Raw genomic sequence first — 9,405 nt, 5'->3', positions numbered from 1 at the left:
ATTGAAAGAAAAAAAGAAGGTTGCTCTCTGTGCTGCAGGAGATCAGGGCAGCAACAGAGAGACCAGTGAGGAGGTCACTGCAATAGGGTATGAGTCCAGCTTTGAACTCCTGAATCTGAGGTGCCTGTGGGATACCCACGTAGACAGGCCTAGTGGGCAGTTCATTGGGTGCACCTGGCAGGCATGAGAATGTCCCCTGCATAGACGCAGTTTCGGTGGTGCTTGAAGCCATGAGACTACTTCAGAGTGTTGGGAGAACAAGAAAGAGGACTGGAGACAGGTACTCTGTCCTGGAAAGGGAGAAGTGCCCTTGAAGAAGATGTAGAAGAAAGTATCAGTCTAGAAGAGAATGAGATTCTAGAAGCAAGGCAAGCTCAAAGTCAAATGAGGCACAAGTAAGATAAGGATGGAAGACTTATTTTCTCTAGCAACTAGGATATAACTGGTGACCTTGACAAGGGTAATTTCAGTGGGTTGGTAAATCTGAGCAGTGAATGGGTGGTGAAGGAGTGAAGATAGTAGGTGTACACAAACCTCTCAAATAACTAGGCTTGAAATGAAGAACAGAGATAAGGTAATAACCACAGGATGTCTATAAACTGATAAGAAAAGCTAGTCAGGTGGGACCAGGTATCCTAGATGCATAGGACAATTAATTCACTAATTTATTCCCTTGTTCAACAAATATTTTCGCAGTATCTACCAAGAGTCAGTCACACACTGGAGATACACAGATGAACAGAAACACAGTCCATTTCCTGATGTCGGGAAGACAGACACATCTATAACTAATACAAGGTGAGAAGGGCAAAAGAGATGGATGCGAAGTGCAAGGAAGAACCCACCAATTTTGCCTCCGTGGAAAAGGGAAAGTGAGGGAAACTTCCTGGAGGTTCAAACATTTGAATAGGGAATTAAAAATGAGAAAATTAAGGGTAGCAGAGCATTCTAGCCAGGGAAACTTCATGACCAACAGTGACAAGATGAAGGGAGGGGTAGAGAAAGCAATAGCATCCGTGTGATGGAAGCCTACGGGTGTGATGAAGCAGCAGGATTTGCAGCTGGCAAAGTAGGGTTGGGCCAGAGAGTAGGAGACTTGAAAGGAGAATGGTCCTTATTGTTATGGGTGATCAAATTTGGGCAGAACATTACGTGGTCCTGGGTGTGTTTTAGAAAAAAAAAAAAAAAAACACTCAAGCTTAACACAGAGGATAGATTGAAGAGAGGAGAACTTGGGAGGAAATTGCAATGGTTCAGGTGAGAGATGACAAGGTCCATAGGGCAGTGGCTGTTCCAGAAATGTTGAATGTGGTCGCTACTGTGGATTATCTCATTCCACTCTCCTCTCAGTGTACCTTCCTGTACTGACATGTTATAGGACTAAAAACTACATTTCCTGCCCTAGCCGGTTTGGCTTAGTGGATAGAGCGTGGGCCTGTGGACTCAAGGGTCCCAGGTTCAATTCCGGTCAAGGGCACATGCCCAGGTTGCGGGCTCAATCCCCAGTACGGGACGTGCAGGAGGCAGCCAATCAATGATCCTCATCATTGATGTTTCTCTCTCTCTCTCTCTCCCTTCCTCTTTGAAATCAATAAAAACATATTTTAAAAAATAAATAAAAACGACATTTCCTAGACTTCTTTGCAGTTTCAGTTCCAAATGTAATGTGAGTTCAGACAAGCAGATCCATTTGCACAAGATTTGGAAGGTCAAAGTGAGGAAGAGGCCAGGTTTCTGGTTGTTTCTGCTGTTTCTTCCACCAGGCACAGTCATAAACACACAGTGTTCAATGGCAGTGCCCCAGGGTGCTGCTCTGTCTAGATTTAAGGGTAGAGCATGGAGCACAATCTAGTAGACGTAGCATGGCTCCGTTGCAAATATGGCTGAGGTAGCTTCCTGACCCCAGATTGCAAAGAAAGTGTGTGTCACAAAATACAATAGTTCCAGGGATGCTGTTCTGCTTCTCCATCTTCTTGATTGTGGCTGGCAATGTTACTATAGAAGTCATACCTCAAGGTCCAGCCAAGTGCCTAGTGTTCCAACAATTATGTAAGCAGCTAATTGCATATATTAAATCCCTTTATGTTTAAAAAAGCTAGAGTGATTTCTACTTATTTTGATTAAAACCCACTTGACTGTTGAATACATAGAACTGAGAGACTCTGATGCCAATGGAACATGGTAAGGAAGAAGGGAGTGGGTGGCAGTGACAAAAAGAGAGGAGGCAACTACTTCCAAGGTTTGAAGCTTCATGGGGCCATCAATCAAAATAGGGATTACAGAGAGGGTTGGAGTTTTGCAGGCAGGAGAGTGGGGCATCTCATGAGTTGGTTGGAACAGGTTCTCCAGAGCATCAAGCGTTGAAATTAGGTCATTACTGACTAACAAGGGAGTAGAAGGAGATTCCGTTCCAGAACCTAAGTGGCATTTTTATTGCAATGCATCACTGACCCACACCTTCAAGTTCAAGTCTTGTATGAAGCATATGAAGAGTTATATCAAATAGCAATGGAGGAATTAGTGAAATTCATAAGACTTACCTGTCTGTCCCTAGGAACATGTCCCGCTCATGTCTTACTATTCAGAAAGCTAAGTGATATCCCTTCCTTAACTTTAGTAAGACTAGTGTATCTTCTTAGAATGGTAAGTACCAGTCTAGTCTATCAGCATCTTTCTTTCAGGGCCTAACGGACACTGTATTGCTCAAATAAAATCACATTCTAACCTTGACCTATTCCTCTGGCAATGAGAGCCATCCCATGGTCCAGTGACCCATATGACTCCTCCCCTCAAAAATATTGTGTTCCATTGTGGCTATGACAACACACCTGAACAAGTACTATGGTCTTCTTTTTCTTTATTCTTCCTTTTTTTAAAAAAAGCAGTTTATTCCATTTATTGTCAGCACAGTTACCATCTTTCCAAGGTTGTAGGCAGTAGAGAGGGACATGGACCTCATTAGCAACTTTGAACTCTTTAGACAAGTAACAGCCTGACACTGCCAACTTGAGATGGGAACATATGTTTTTTGTTTTTACAATAAAATTCAGGGATTTACACACTTGTCATTAAGTATGGGCCTACGTGAATACATTTCTTCTTTTTTTAAAATTGATTTCAGTGAGGAAGGGAGAAGGAGATACAAACATCAATGATGAGAGAAAAATCATTCATTCGCTGCCTCCTGCACACCCCCTACTGGGGATCGAGCCCACAACCAGGGCATGTGCCCTTGACCGGAATTGAACCTGGGACCCTCCAGTCTGCAGGTCGATGCTCTTCCCACTGAGCCAAACCAGCTAGGGCCTAAATGCATTTCTTTTTTTTCTTTTTCTTTTTTTAATATATTTTATTGATTTTTTACAGAGAGGAAGGGAGAGAGATAGAGAGTTAGAGACATCGATGAGAGAGGAACATCGATCAGCTGCCTCCTGCACATCTCCTACTGGGGATGTGCCCGCAACCCAGGTACATGCCCTTGACCGGAATCGAACCCGGGACCTTTCAGTCCGCAGGCCGACGCTCTATCCACTGAGCCAAACCGGTTTCGGCCTAAATGCATTTCTTAATGGAAATGAGGATTCGAAGCAGGAGATAGAAGTAAAAGCTTTTTAATCTATTATAAATATTAGCACCCATTTTTTTAAAAAACAAATAAAAGATCCTTGGTAAGACTTCAAGATGCATTTGAACATGCCTTTATTGTAGTACTAGTGACAGTCAGTGACAGTTAATTAAATGTAAATATCTTTGCGCAACTGTATTATGATCCCTCTCTCGGGACTGCAGAAATTGTCTTGTTGAGCTGCGTTTTCCCAGCGCCAAGCAGAGGCCCACATGGTGTGCCCTCAAGGAATGCTTGAAGGAAGTTTCTAAACTGGGATCAAGGGACAATATTTTAGTACTGGCTCTGCTTCAGTTTCCTCAGCTATGAAATGAGTTTCCAGTTCATAAATTCTTCTACTTCTTTGAAGGGCTCCTTACTCATACGTTTTTTTGATCCCTACAGGGAAAAGATAGAGAATCTCCTTCCCTAAAATGTCTGCAGTATAGCTGGTGAGTGCAGTCAGCTTGGTTGCACGTACATCAGGGGGTGGATTAAATGACCTCTGGAGGTTCTTCAAGGCCTCCTAGGTCGGGTCCTATTAACTCCCCGTTACCTTGAGATCTGCATCAGGATCACTGGGTGTGGAGCTCCATTCCAGAAATGACTTTGCTACTGGGTTGTTTCTATTTTCCTCTTGTTTACCATCAGGATATTTCCCCTCTCCGTGGGGATTTTCTGTAAAGGTCACATAGCCACTTCAGAAAACTATCCTCTTGTTGAATGACAATGATAGCCTCTTTTTCTGGTTGCAACCAGAAGCAACGGCTGTCGGACCTAAGCAGAAAGAGGGGGCTAGGCGACTTTGTTGGCCAAGGCCAGAGGGAAAGTCCAGCCTCCTATGATGACATTGTGGCTAGATATCTTCCATAGAAGTGACAATTAGGCAAAGTTCCACCAAGGCCTGGCTGGGGCAGCACAGGGGAAAGGGAGCATCTTCTGTGACCAACTCTGGGCTTATAGGGAAGGAGTTCCCAAATACTTTGGATCATCCCATCAGCATCACCTTTCCGGTTTGCTTCCAAAACGCATACACGAGATAATCCAGTGTCCTTTGGACTCCAGAACAATCCTGCTTATTATAAGCACACTGCATAGCCCTGGATAGAACTGTGATTATAAACCAATTGAATCATTCACCAATCAAATACTTTCTGAGGTTTCTGCCATGTGCTAGATAGACCCTGCACTAGGTGTTAGGCTCAGGATGGTACATCTATAGATTATCATCATAATCTATAGACAGAGGTCTGGTTGTGTAAGCATAGACAAGCAGAACTAATTATTATAACAGCATAAGGGCCCTGCTCTGCCTGGCTGCACAGAAAATGAAACAATTTATTCCCTTCCCAGTAGTGCTGCTGATTCCTCTATCCTGTGTGTTGGCAGGGCCAGTGTCCGTGTGTTGCTCTGACTTCCCATCTCACAACCTGTCCTGCTTACGCGCACGTGGCCCTCTGCATCTCTGGGCCCAGATCCCTCAGTGACTCCCATCCCTTATCCGTAAAGAACAGCCCCCCTGAGCAAGGCATATGATTTGACTCCCACTTTCCTTTTCAGTTTTCTCTCTTGCTGCTTCACAAAACAGTCCATAATTCGTGGCGCTCTTTTCATGTCTCAGTGCCTTCAGTCCCCTGTAGCAGATGCTGTGGGACTTACTCACATCAGGCCGCGTTTACCTGTCTACCCTAAAAGTTGCTGCAAACAGCTGTCTCTCTCTCTCTGAGGATTTTTGTTTTTAATCCGTGGGAGGGCTAGGAAGGGCAAGCCAGAGGTGTCTCTGGACACAAATCCCCCCACCCAGCTTCTTTGCCCTTCTGTTAGGATAACTTGGAGACAGGCTTTACACTACACTGACTCCCTGAGCTGTGCAAAGGGATTAAGCTGCAAATTACCCACAGTGGCAAATATCTAATAGCAGATCTTTCATTCCCTGTTGCAGGCTCCACGCCTCTACCGTTCTTTCCATCTCCCAAATGACCTACTGCATTCAAGTTCTTGTCTCTGGGTCTACCTCTGGAAGGATCCAAACTAAAAAGCCTCTTCTGTCTCCCCCACCTCGGCCCTTATGCCCCTCCTCTCCACTCAGCGGAGCTCCTTATTCTTGAAGGCTGTACTGGACAATCCCCTCCTCTGTGATGCCAGTTCCCATCCTCCACACGCCACCATTCGCATGTGAAGGCCTCCTTCCCCTAAGATCCTTGGCCATTTACACAGACCTCTCTGATGATGCGCATCACACGGCGTTATAATTATGTGTAATTGACTTTGCCCACTAGGAACTGGGACTTACTCATCTTTGTGAACCGAGGCCCTAGAAGAATAGATACTATAGACTAGATACTTAATAAATATTTGATGATTGAATATATGACCTGATAGGACTACAGGGCAATACGATCCTTAACAGCCATTTGTAAGCTTCCTGCTAGAGGAGAATGAAAGACCAGGAAACACTCGCTGGACACCAGGAGTCAGACCATACAAGGAACTGAAACTGAAGGCACCTGATCGCACCCCTGCATTCCCTCCACATGCCGAGCCCACCAGCTCAGCCTCCAAACCCACGGAGGACAAGTTTCCCACCAGTGACTGCATGGAAGGATGAAACTCCAGCTCCTGGGTGCTGCCATCATTGACCCAGTGTCCCCTTGACTCGGTGCTGCGCAGCCCTTCCCTTTGGATACCCCCCGCCCCCTTCCCTTAAATAAATTAAAACTGTCGTTATCCACTGTCTGAGATGGCTGTTTAGCCTACCAGCATGCCACCATGCCAACTTTCCATGCTCATCTTCCATGGCCCTCTGCTGCCGTTTCCTGGCTATAATCCTATGGACACGGCCAGGAGTTGGAAGCCATGTTCCTGACCCAGCACTTCTTGCCCAAGAGAAATTCTGACTGTGCCTCCAGAGGAGGTTAGGAAACCTCTCCTTGCCCCTCCCACAGGACTGACTGCGATCCTATTGAAAAGAAGGGGTTCCCTTTCAATGCAGGGCAGGCAGACTCACCCAGACCATTAGGAATCAATGGAATAAATTCCAAGGTTGTGAACAACCAGTGACTCAGGCCTGAGGGCTGGTGCAGAGGCTAAGCCTGGGGCAACTCAAAGACCTGCCATCACTCCTTAAGAAAGTTGCTACCGCCCTGGCCGGTTTGGCTCAGTGGATAGAGCATCAGCCTGTGGACTGAAGGGTCCCAGGTTCGATTCCGGGCAAGGGCATGTACCTTGGTTGCAGACACATCCCCAGTAGGGGGGGTGTGCAAGAGGCAACTGATCCATGTTTCTCTCTCATTGATGTTCCTAACTCTCTATCCCTCTCCCTTCCTCTCTGTAAAAAAATCAATAAAATATATTTTAGAAAAAAGAAAGTTGCTACCTTTGTAATTTTAATTACAGGGTGAAAACCAGTGCTGCAGTAAACTGAGGACTGAATAAATAGCCCCAAAAGAGGTGTAATCCAGGAGAGGAGCCCAAAACTGTTGGTTGGCAGCTGGTCTTTGGGGAAGGCCGGTCTCAACAGACTCTCTGTGCTTTGCCTGCAGCATTATTTTAATATCTCACTGCCAAGGAAGCCCTGACCCCTCTGAAGAACCAGGACTAGCAGGGATGGAAGGCGCTGGCTGATGCCCTGCGATGTGAGACTTCAAACAAACAAATAGAAACACAAATCCCAGAGAAGGAAAGTTGGTCTTCCCTGCTGAGCAGAAATGGAAATGAACTAAACAGCTTGCAGCATAAGCAATGGGAGTTGGCAAAGGAAAGTGACCTCGTGTTCTACCATGTTAGTGGAAATGAGGAAAGGAGGAGGACTTGAGGAGTGGCAGTAAAAGCACTAAGTAGGCAAGGAAGGAACATTAGCATATCTTTTCTCCCATTGCTTTTAGATAAAGTAGACGGGAAGGGCAGGGGAGGGGAGAGAGAGGGAGAGAGAAACATTGATGTGAGAGAGACACATCAACTGGTTACCTTCTGCAAGTACCCCTACTGGGCAGGGGATGGAGCCTGCAACTGAGGTAGGTGCCCTTGACCAGGAGTCAAAGCCGTGACCCTTCCCTGTGCAGGCCGACACTCTAACCACTGAGCAAAACTGACTAGGGCATATTAGCATTTCTTTTTTTTTTTTGAAATGCCAGATGGCAGAATTTTATGATTTTATTAACACGAATACAAAGTGTAGACAATCTGTCTATTCATTTTCTTCGCTGCGCAGCCTGGCATAGGGATTGGTGACTCTGCTGGTCAGCTGGGCTGCTCTTTCCACAGTGGCTTTGCAGTTCTTTGAGGAGACGTTGTGAGCAATCTCAGCACAGTAAGATTTGTTGCACATCAGCAGCACTTCAAGCTCTTTGACGTATGGACCAGAAACGTCCAAAAGCCATTGGGCAGCATGTGCTTTGTTTTTTTTGTTGCTCCCATAACCAATGTTGGGCACCAAGATCTGGCCCTTGAGTCTTCTACGCACCCTATTGTCAATGCCTCTGGGTTTCTGCTGGTTCCGCTTGATTTTGACATATCGGTCTGACTGGTGCCGGATGAAATTCTTGGTCCTCTTTTTGACAATCTTGGTTTTCATGAGGGGTCTGAGGGCAGCCATGGTGCCAAGTAGGAGATGGCTGCCACCTCTGTAGGCAGCGCCGAGGAAGAGCACATTAGCATTTCTTAAGAGCTGCCATGAGCCAGGCAGGTAGCATTTATTTCTCATATCAGAAAAATTTGTGTAATTATATTATTATTATTATAAATTAGAGCTCAATTGCTTTGAGCTATTATGGCCATTTTACAGATGGAAAATCAAGCTCAGAGAGGTTAAATGATTAGCCCAAGGTATGCCAGCTAGTTAGGAATGAAATCTAAGTTTAAATGACAAGAAGAGTTTGAAAGTAATTCATATCCAATTCAGGAAACAAGATGAAATAGTCAGGAATCATGTCATAACTAATTTTTTTCCTCCTCGGTGCATTTGTAAATTCACCGCTGTTTGGTGCATTGTGAGTTTGATGCAATGACTGTGGAAGAAAGAGGGGGAAAGGATCTTTTAGAGGATCAAGTTTAAAGAGGCCCAATTTGTCCTGACGGGTTTGGCTCAGTGGATAGAGCGTTGGTCTGCGGACTGAAGGGTCCCGGGTTCAATTCTGGTCAAGGGCATGTACCATTGTTGTGGGCACATCCCCAGTAGGGAGTGTGCAGGAGGCAGCTGAATCGATGTTTCTCTCTCATTGGTGTTTCTAACTCTGTATCCCTCTTCCTCTCCCTTCCTCTCTGTAAAAAATTAATAAAATATAAAGAGGCCCAATTTTGGGGAAAATCTCCAAAAATTAGGTTTAGCAGCAAGCTAGGCTTAAAGAGAAAGAAGGGAGAGAGGGAGAAGAGCAGGAGGCTGCAAGCATAAGATTTAAATTTTGACACTTCCTAATATTAGTTATGACCGGAGTGAGACACTAAAATACCACCCACAAGATTGGCAAGTACTGCCCTACTTTCAATTCAGCCCAAAGCAGGAAGGCTTAGGTATGTCACGAGAAAGCCTCTTGTTACAGCCCTAAGACCAGAACAAAAGCACTGGAGGAAACTCCCAGCCCCACTGCATGATTTCCAAAGAAGCCCTGCTGGTCTTATGACTGTGACGGCTCAAGTGTCACAGTTGTGTAACTCGCTGATATTCAAAAATGATCCTCGAGTCCATCAGACAGGCTTATGAAGATAATGTACACTAGTTTTAGTAAAAGGGGAGAGGAGTGACAACTCTTGCTGAAGAACAAAGAGAAGAAGAAAGAAACCTGGACTGGGATCCTGGACATGCG

The 9,405-nt window shown here is 45.3% G+C and overlaps 1 pseudogene; it reads right to left on the bottom strand.

Moving 5' to 3' along the window:
- Window positions 1–7,745: 7,745 nt before the first annotated feature.
- Window positions 7,746–8,243, bottom strand: LOC132227502 (large ribosomal subunit protein eL32-like; annotated as a pseudogene).
- Between the last annotated feature and the right edge of the window lie 1,162 nt (window positions 8,244–9,405).

This window comes from Myotis daubentonii, chromosome 1, assembly GCF_963259705.1.
Source record: "Myotis daubentonii chromosome 1, mMyoDau2.1, whole genome shotgun sequence".
Taxonomy (NCBI): Eukaryota; Metazoa; Chordata; class Mammalia; order Chiroptera; family Vespertilionidae; genus Myotis; species Myotis daubentonii.
Note: the sequence above shows the minus strand (reverse complement) of the source record. Positions and strands in the feature narration are given on the sequence as shown.